This window comes from Tribolium castaneum, chromosome 10, assembly GCF_031307605.1.
Source record: "Tribolium castaneum strain GA2 chromosome 10, icTriCast1.1, whole genome shotgun sequence".
Classification (NCBI taxonomy): domain Eukaryota; kingdom Metazoa; phylum Arthropoda; class Insecta; order Coleoptera; family Tenebrionidae; genus Tribolium; species Tribolium castaneum.
In genome coordinates this window covers 11706840-11716607 of record NC_087403.1, presented here as the reverse complement: position 1 = coordinate 11716607, position 9768 = coordinate 11706840, and the positions used below count along the sequence as shown (strand labels likewise).

Sequence of the window (9768 nt, the reverse complement as noted above, 5' to 3'; positions counted from 1 at the left end):
AACCTTGACGGTACGGCACAACTAAATTAACTATTAAAAAATGTACTGTAAAATGCGGCGTGTGGCTGCCACCCGATCGCTTCGCGACTACTACTACTCTTATCTCTTAGTAAGAAGATTACAAAAACCCCTAAATGAAAAGAGGCGCTAACATTCCCCCCGACCGTTAAGGAATGAAGTTAACTAAAACTAAATTATCAACTAAAGAAAAGAAATATAAGTTCCCTTCCGCATAATAATAATAAATATTAAATTAAATTAAACTGCAAGTAATTGCATCCACCCAAAGAACAAATAACTAAAAACAAAATTATAGGATCAAAACGATCACTGATTTGGAAGGGGACATAGACGAACTATAGGTCGTTTATAAAGACCATTGGGAGTTTTGACGCTGGCGACGCGAACTATCCCATCCTTGCCAGGAAAGACCTCTTGAACGACCCCTAATGGCCAATGCAACGGTGGGGTGTTATCCGTCCGCAAAACTACGACCGTACCGACCTTTATTGGAGAAGATGGCTTATTCCATTTTTGACGAACTTGCAAATTATGTAGATATTCCACGTGCCATCGTTTCCAATACGTTTGCAAAATTTGATCGAGCAGTTCTTTTCGGGTTACTAAATTAGTCGACATGTCTAAATTTTGAATTGGTAGCGATTGAAGGGGCGTCCCTGTCAAAAAATGAGCAGGCGTCAAAGCTAACGGCTCGTTAGGATCCGAGCTGAGCATACACAATGGTCGAGAATTTAATAAAGCCTCTATTTGAGTAATAACCGTCGTAAATTCTTCATAAGTCAAAATTTGGGTGCCAATAACTTTAGTTAAATGAGACTTCACACTTTTAATGTTTGCCTCCCAGATTCCTCCAAAGTGAGGTGCTGCTGGAGGATTAAATTTCCATACTACATTTCGTTTTATCAATTCATCATCAATACTAGAATGATACTCTTGTGAGGTCACAAATTTTGACAAATCGTCTAGGGCAGTTTTAGCTCCAATAAAATTTGTACCACAATCGGAATACAAAACCGAGCATGGACCACGACGGGATAAAAAACGTTTAAAGGCATTAATAAAAGTCGCAGTGGATAGGTCAGAAGCCACTTCTAGATGTAAGGCTTTGGTAACTAAACAAATAAATAAGCATAAATAAGCTTTCTGGCTTTTTACACCTCTACGACGAGTCAGAGTGATATAGAATGGTCCGGCATAATCTACACCACTGTGCAAAAATGGTTTCGCTTCTGTAATTCTAGGAGCGGGCAAATCCGCCATACATGGGAAAGTTGCGCGAGGACGAAATTTAAAGCAATAATTACAGTTGCGAATGCGATGTCTAACAACATTTCGTGCAGCTAAAATCCAAAATTTCTGACGCAACAACGACAGTGTAAGATGCGGACCAGTATGTAAATTACGTTGGTGAAAATAGTCTATTAAGAGATCCACCAAGTGGTCTTTTTTGGGCAGCAAAAACGGATGCTGCTGATCATATTCTAAATTTGAGTTTGATAGACGTCCTCCTACTCTAATAACTCCATCTTTAAGAAACGGACATAAGGCACGAATTTTAGGCGAACAAGGTTTATTTTGCTCTAACAAAGCTAAATCTGAAGCAAAATGTTCTCTTTGGACAAGTCTAACTAGCGTTAATTCAGCGGTTTCTAAGTCTTTGAGTGTAATAGGATTTCCTTTTGGCAATATCTTAAGAAATCTGAGAACATATACAACTGCATTGCGCAATTTACTATACGAAGACGATCTATCTATAAGTTGTCGTAAAGGGTTGACACAACGTGAGAAAGTGACGAGAACTATCGGTTTCTCTTCGAGAGGAGGTTCGTCTGTATTAGTTGAAGAGTTAATAGGCCATAACTGTTCGTCCATAAATAACCAACTAGGACCAGTTAGCCAAATCGGGTGGTTTAAAAGGTGCGCCGGTGTTAGACCCCTAGAAATTGGGTCGGCTGGGTTTTCCTTCCCATCGACATGATACCAATTAACCGACGGCACTAATTCTTGAATTTTTGCCACGCGATTTGCTACAAAAGTGTGCCAACGATGAGGAGATGCGTTTATCCAGTTAAGTACGACCGAAGAATCAGTCAGAGCAACAATGTTTTCTATAATTAATCGCGATTGGAAAGTGCTTTCTACAAAATGGATCAGTCTAGCTAAAAGAAGCGCAGCACAAAGCTCTAATCTGGGTATCGAAAGTGACTTTAACGGAGCAACTTTTGATCTAGCACAAATGATTCTAACAGTAGGTACCTTTTCTGGAACTTTTACATACACTACCGCTCCATAACCCTTTTCTGATGCGTCTGCAAATCCAACAATTGTCACAGGTAAATTACTACAAGTTCCTAAATGACGCGGAATTTCAAAGTTTTCCAAAAGATGCAACTCTCTTTTTAAAAGACTCCAAATTTTTTGTATATCAGCCGATACAGGATCGTCCCAACCAAGTTTTTGAACCCAAATTTCCCGAATCAATAATTTTGCATATAAGGTAACGGGAGCCAACAATCCTAAAGGATCCCAAATGCGAGCAATTATTGACAAAATATTCCGTTTCGTACATTCTATGTCAGGAACACTAATTTTAAAACCAAGCAAGTCGGTTTGCGGATGCCACTGAAAACCTAAGACCTTCAAGGAATCATTGCTAAATTCAACGGGCTGAAAGCAGCGTTCCGGTTCTAAAATTTCTGACAATAGTTCATTAGAGTTTGTTGTCCATTTGGTTAAGCTAAACCCCCCGGCCCTAAACAAACCAATTAAATCGCGGTACAACGCAATAGCTTCTTCACTGGTAGGAACACTAGTTACAACATCGTCCATGTATGTATCTCTATTTACAATTCCTGAAGCTAACGGAAAATTTCTAGATTCGTCCGAGGCAAGTTGCTTAACTGTACGAAGAGCTAAAAATGGCGAGGCTTTGACTCCAAAAGAGACTACATTGATTTCGTATGTTTGGAGAGGTTCATTAATCGAAAATCGCCAGAGAATTCTTTGAAAGCATCGATGATCGGGATTAAGCCAAATTTGTCTATACATCTGACGTACGTCAGCGGTCATGGCTACAGCAAATAGTCTAAAATTCAGTAGCAAAGAAACTATATCGGTTTGTAATTTTTCACCAGTATATAAAACATCGTTCAAAGAAAGCGAATTACTACCTTTGGCGCTAGCATCAAACACAACTCTCAGTGGAGTACTAGTACTTTCCTTAAAAATAGCATGATGCGGAATGTAAAATGAAGATTCGCTATTCAATCTATGTGGCTCTACTAAAGACATGTGACCTTGCTCGATGAAATCTTGTATTGCATCGCAATAACTTTGATGAAATGCTGGCATTGAGCGAAATTTTCTTTCTAAAGCTAGATATCTTCGAAAAGCGTTTTGAAATGAACTACCCAAATTAGGAGGAAATTCTTTAAAAGGAAGCGAGACTATGTATTTTCCGGACGGTTCGCGTTTAACCGTAGAAACGAAAAGTTCTTCACATTTTGCGTCATCTTTATTCAATGAAACACTGGGACTGGGAACCTCTTCCATTGACCAAAATTTTTCAAGTGCTTTATCTAGAGATGGTTCCTCAATCAAACAAAATGAATGTGTTTCACAATTCGCGGCTACATATGGTATTTCGCCCATAACTATGTATCCTAGTGTAGTTTCTAAAGCGATTGGGCTTCCAAGTGAACCTTCTACTTTGTTCGGGCCTAATATTTGCGGAAACAATTTACCACTAATTATTCCATCGATTTCCCCCGACTCAAAAAATTTCTCGTCGGCTAGCGGAAGATTAAGCAAATTTTCTATAGATGATTGCGGAATATTTCGATCTGGCAAATTGTCAATAATTTGATCGATAACTAAAGCCTCGAACTTGTATCTATAATCTGAATTAAAGCGAGAAGCAATGACCGTATCTATTTTTCCTTTTATAGGATGCGTGATGGCACCTATGCCTTTAACAGAAGCGTTAATTTTTCTAATTGGCAAATTTAAGCGGGTACAACAATTTGTAGTAATAAAATGCGATTGACTAGCGGGGTCTACTAAAAGTCTAACTAATTTCCTTTTCGAATTTGGAGCGAATATTTCTACTATGGCGGTAGCAAGCAAAGTGTTACTATATCTAGATGATTTAAAGCTAGTATTTGAAGCGACACAAAAACTATGGGGCTCGCGGGAAGTACTATTAACGTCACTAATTGGAACCTTAGCAGGCTGTTCTGATGTCTCAATGTGCGGTTTATCAAAATGAAGCAGAGAATGATGTCTCTTTCGACACAAACTACAAGTGTTTGTCGATTTACAAGCGATTATTTTATGTTTCGGACTAAGGCAATTTAAACATAAAGCTTTATCTTTGACTAATTGATATCTTTCCAAGGGACCTAACTTTAAAAGCTTCGCACACTGATAAACTAAATGAGAAGCCTCGTTACAAATTGGACAAATATTATTCGATGCGCGATTACTAACAACAAGCGAATGGGTTCTACTAGGTTTACTGAAAGGAGCGCTATAGTTCGTTCGATTGGCTGTTGTAGTAGTTGATTTCAAAGTACAAGCTAAGATTTTTGTGTGATCCTTTACAAAGTCAACAATTTCCTTGTACAAAGGAATTTCAGATTTTTTCTGTGACAGCTCAAAATGTCTACGAGTTTGACCATCTAATTTTGAAAGTGCGATTGAACTTATAATAAAGTCCGAAAGATTTTCTATGTCTAATTGTTTCAAAGCGTTCACCGCTGTATCAAACTTTTCCAAAAATGTATTTAAACAAACTACCGATTCATTTTGTAAAGGTCTAAAGTCAAGAATTTGCGACAAATAAGTATTAGCCAGAAGACGTTTATCATCATATTTTTCTACGAGCGCTTTCCATAAGATGGGATAATTTGCTCCTGTTGGTTGTATTCCAGAGCAAACCAGCAAAGCTTTACCCGTCAATTTTCCCAATAAGTAATGCATTCTAGTAATATCGTCTAAATCGGGATTTTCGTGTATTAAAGTTCTAAACGTGTCATAAAAAATTGGCCAATCGGACATTTCTCCTGAAAATTCCATCAATTCGATCTTGGGCAATTTTGCTATAGCTTTCACCGGCTTGGGCAAACTTTCAGTTTTTGTAAAAACCTTTTTTGCTGCTTCTACAATGTGACAATATAATTCGTCCACCGCCTCCAACTCAGCAAAGCTAGGCGTATAGTCAGGGTCGAGTTCTAAACTTACTAAATTTATCGAATCAATGCAATTACTAAACAATTGGCGCGTTTCTTCTAGTGTATTATATCTAATTTTAAAGTTTTTGCAAACCGTCTCATCATCCAGGTTTCTAGAGTCGTTATATAAACGCTGAATTCTCAAAAAAAGTGATTGACGCTTGCCTTGAAGAGACTTTAATTCATTCTCTTTAGTTGGAGCCATGATAAATTTAAACGAATTTCTAATAAGCGAGGACGTATGCGAGCAACAGCGACAAGAGATAAGCTAAAGCGATAACTCGATAAGCGAAGGGTTTTTGCAACAACGCGTTCCAAAAATAGCGATACCAATGCTCTAGATTTAACTAAACGAAGATCCGGTGGCTCGAAGGACCAAATGTTAATGCGTAAAAGAAAGGCTATTTAAAACAACACAAAAAAAACTTACCGAGTGGTCCGTCAAAGTGCAGATCGATGTAAGAAGGAAGAAGTAAGGAAAGAGGAAGAATAGGAAAAAAAGAGAACCTTGACGGTACGGCACAACTAAATTAACTATTAAAAAATGTACTGTAAAATGCGGCGTGTGGCTGCCACCCGATCGCTTCGCGACTACTACTACTCTTATCTCTTAGTAAGAAGATTACAAAAACCCCTAAATGAAAAGAGGCGCTAACAAAAACTTATATTAAACAGACAGAAAACGTCGTATTCTGACACAAAAAAACGAATTACGTTATAGACTTGACGAGAACGGCGTATCTCGGACTCTTATAGGACTCTTATAGGGTCAAAAATTATCAGTTTGGATTAAAACAAATTATTTTTGTTGACTCTCAGTCTGAATTGTTCATCAGTTCAAACAAAAACGGCTTACTTTAGACGATCTTTTGCTTTGAACAAGAAAACTTACATCGAACAGACTAAAAACGTATTAATCTGGCATAAAAGAGCAATTTATGTATCACTTTGGATAAAGGCAGCTAATCCTATTCGTTTCATTGCTTAAAATAGACAAAATTGTTAATAAATCTAACAAAAACGCTGTATTCTAGCACAAAATACTAATTACATTATAGTTTCGACGAGAATAGCTTATTTGGAATGATTCTATGCTTCCAAACGAGTAAATTTTTAATAAACAGATGCCAAACATCATGTTTTGTCCTATAAAGACATTTTATATTGCAGTTTGTATTAAAACAAAATATTTTCGTTGATTCTTTGTTAGAAGCAGCAAACCTAACATTAAAGAATCTGAAAACTTTGTATTCGGATACAAACCACCGAATTTTGTTTCAGTTTAGACAAAAACGGTTGATTTTCGACAATATTTTGCTTTGAACAAGAAAGCTTATATCAAACTGACTAAAAACGTCTTATTTTAGCACAAAACAAAAGATTTGCGTTATAGTCTTAAAGCTGATTCATGCCACAGTTTGGATAAAAACCAATTATTTTTGTTAATTCATTGTTACAAACAAGAAACCTTACATCAAAGAAACTGAAAACCCCTTATTTAGGCACAGAAATTCGAATTACGTTTCAGTCTGGACAAAAACTGCTTATTTTAGACGATCCTTTGTTTTGAACACGAAAACTTACATTAAAAAGATTAAAAACGTCTTATTCTGGCTGAAAACTGCAAATTATATATTACTCTAGATAAAAGCAATTTATCCTGATTACTCCTTTACTTAGAATAGAGTAAACTTGTATAAAACTTAATGAAAACTTTAAATTTCGTCTCAAAGAAATAATTTACGTTATAGTTTTGACCAGCACTGTTTATTTCAAACGAAATTATGATTCGAAACTAATGAACTTTTATGGGGCAGATGCAAAACCACATATTACCATATAAAGCGTTGTTTTAAAGCAAAGTATTACCTTTTGCAACAAGAAATTTCACGTCAAAGAAACTGAAAACTTCGTATCCATACATAAATATCTAATTACGTATCAGTTTAGGCAAATACAGCTTATTTTAAACGATTCCTTGCTATAAACAAGAAAAATTTTATCAAGCATATTGAAAACGTCTTATTCTCGAAAATAAGAGCAAATTATGTATCAGTTTTAACAAAAGCGGATTACTCTGTTTGATTCTATGCTTAGAGTAGAGTAAACTACTATAAAACGTAATGAAAACTCTATATTCAAGCTCAAAAGAACAAATTACGTTATAGTTTTGACAAAAAAAAATATTTCGGACGATTACATACTTCGAAGTAAGCAAACTTTAATTGAACATGTGCAAAAAGCTAATACTTTGCTTTAAAATAATGATTTATGTGGTAATATGGTATTTTGCATCTGTCCTATAAAAGTTTACCCGTTTCGCTCCATTGAATCATTAGAAATAAATTATTTTGACACAACAACAACACAAATAATTTGTTTTTGTTTAAACTGTAACATAAGTCGCTTTTATAAAACGAACTAAGACGTTTGGCATCTGCTTAGTGAAAGTTTTCTCGTTTTGGGGGCATAAAATCGTTTGAAATTAACAGTTCTGGTTAAAACTATTACGAAAATTATTTCTTTGTATCACTTTAAAGATTTGCGTTATAGTCTTGACGAGAACTGTTAATTTCAAACGATTCTATGCTTTGAAACCAGTATACTTTCACTGAACAGAGGCAAAACGTCTGATTTCGCCTTTAAAAAACGATTTATGTCACAGTTTGGATTAAAACCAATGATTTTCGTTTATTTATTGTTACAAACAAGAAACCTTACATCAAAGAAACTGAAAACCTCTTATTCAGGCCCAGAAAATCAAATTACGTTTCAGTCTGGACACAAATTGCTTATTTTAGACGATTCTTTCTTTTGAACACGAAAACTTACATTAAAAAGATTAAAAACGTCTTATTCTGGCTCAAAACTGCAAATTATGTATTACTTTGGATAAAAGCAGTTTATCCTGATTACTCCTTTGCTTAGAATAGAGCAAACTTGTATAAAACTTAATGAAAACTTTAAATTTCGTCTCAAAGAAATAATTTACGTTATAGTTTTGACCAGAACTGTTAATTTCAAACGATTTTATGCCCCCAAACGAGAAAACTTTCACTAAACAGATGCCAAACGTCTTAGTTCGTTTTATAAAAACGACATGTTACAGTTTAAACAAAAAAATTATTTTCGTTGTTGTGTCAAAATAATTTATTTCGAATGATTCAATGGAGCGAAACGAGTAAACTTTTATAGGACAGATGCAAAATACCATATTACCACATAAATCGTTATTTTAAAGCAAAGTATTAGCTTTTGCACTTGTTCAATTAAAGTTTGCTTGCTTCGAAATATGTAGTCGTCTGAAATAATTTTTTTTTGTCAAAACTATAACGTAATTTGTTCTTTTGAGCTTGAATATAGAGTTTTCATTACGTTTTATAGTAGTTTACTCTACTCTAAGCATAGAATCACACAGAGTAATCCGCTTTTGTTAAAACTGATACATAATTTGCTCTTATTTTCGAGAATAAGACATTTTCAATATGTTTGATAAAATTTTTCTTGTTTATAGCAAGGAATCGTTTAAAATAAGCTGTATTTGCCTAAACTGATACGTAATTCGATATTTGTGCATGGATACGATGTTTTCAGTTTCTTTGACGTGAAATTTCTTGTTGCAAAAGGTAATAATTTGCTTTAAAACAACGCTTTATATTGTAATATGTGGTTTTGCATCTGCCCCATAAAAGTTCATTAGTTTCGAATCATAAAATCGTTTGAAATAAACAGTGCTGGTCAAAACTATAACGTAAATTATTTCTTTGAGACGAAATTTAAAGTTTTTATTAGGTTTTATACAAGTTTATTCTATTCTAAGTAAAGGAGTAATCAGGATAAATTGCTTTTATCTAGAGTAATATATAATTTGCAGTTTTCAGCCAGAATAAGACGTTTTTAATTTTTTTAATGTAAGTTTTTGTATTCAAAACAAAGGATCGTCTAAAGTAAGCAGTTTTTGTTCAGACTGAAACGTAATTCGAATTTCTGTGCCTGAATAAGGGGTTTTCAGTTACTTTAATGTAAGGTTTCATGTTTGTAACAATGAATTAACGAAAATAATTGGTTTTTATCCAAACTGTGGCATGAATCGTTTTTAAAAGGCGAAATAAGATGTTTTTCCTCTGTACAGTGAAAGTTTACTCGTTTCAAAGCATAGAACCGTTTGAAATTAACAGCTCTCGTTAAGACTATAACGCAAATCTTTTGTTTTGTGCTAAAATAAGACGTTTTTAGTCAGTTTGATATAAGTTTTCTTGTTCAAAGCAAAATATTGTCGAAAATCAACCGTTTTTGTCTAAACTGATACAAAATTCGGTGGTTTGTGTCCGAATACAAAGTATTCAGATTCTTTAATGTTAGGTTTGCTGCTTCTAACAAAGAATCAACGAAAATATTTTGTTTTAATACAAACTGCAATATAAAATGTCTTTATAGGACAAAACATGATGTTTGGCATCTGTTTAATAAAAATTTACTCGTTTGGAAGCATAGAATCATTCCAAATAAGCTATTC

General features: G+C 34.6%; 1 long non-coding RNA gene across 1 annotated transcript in view; it reads left to right on the top strand.

Moving 5' to 3' along the window:
• LOC135267252 (uncharacterized) overlaps window positions 1-3179 on the top strand; it is a 3299-nt gene extending 120 nt beyond the window's left edge. The window contains exons 1-2 of the long non-coding RNA XR_010335643.1: window positions 1-2850; window positions 2898-3179. The exon at window positions 1-2850 is cut by the window's left edge and continues 120 nt beyond it. This is a non-coding gene — a long non-coding RNA (uncharacterized LOC135267252). The remainder of the gene's footprint in view (window positions 2851-2897) is intronic.
• The last annotated feature ends 6589 nt before the right edge of the window (window positions 3180-9768 follow it).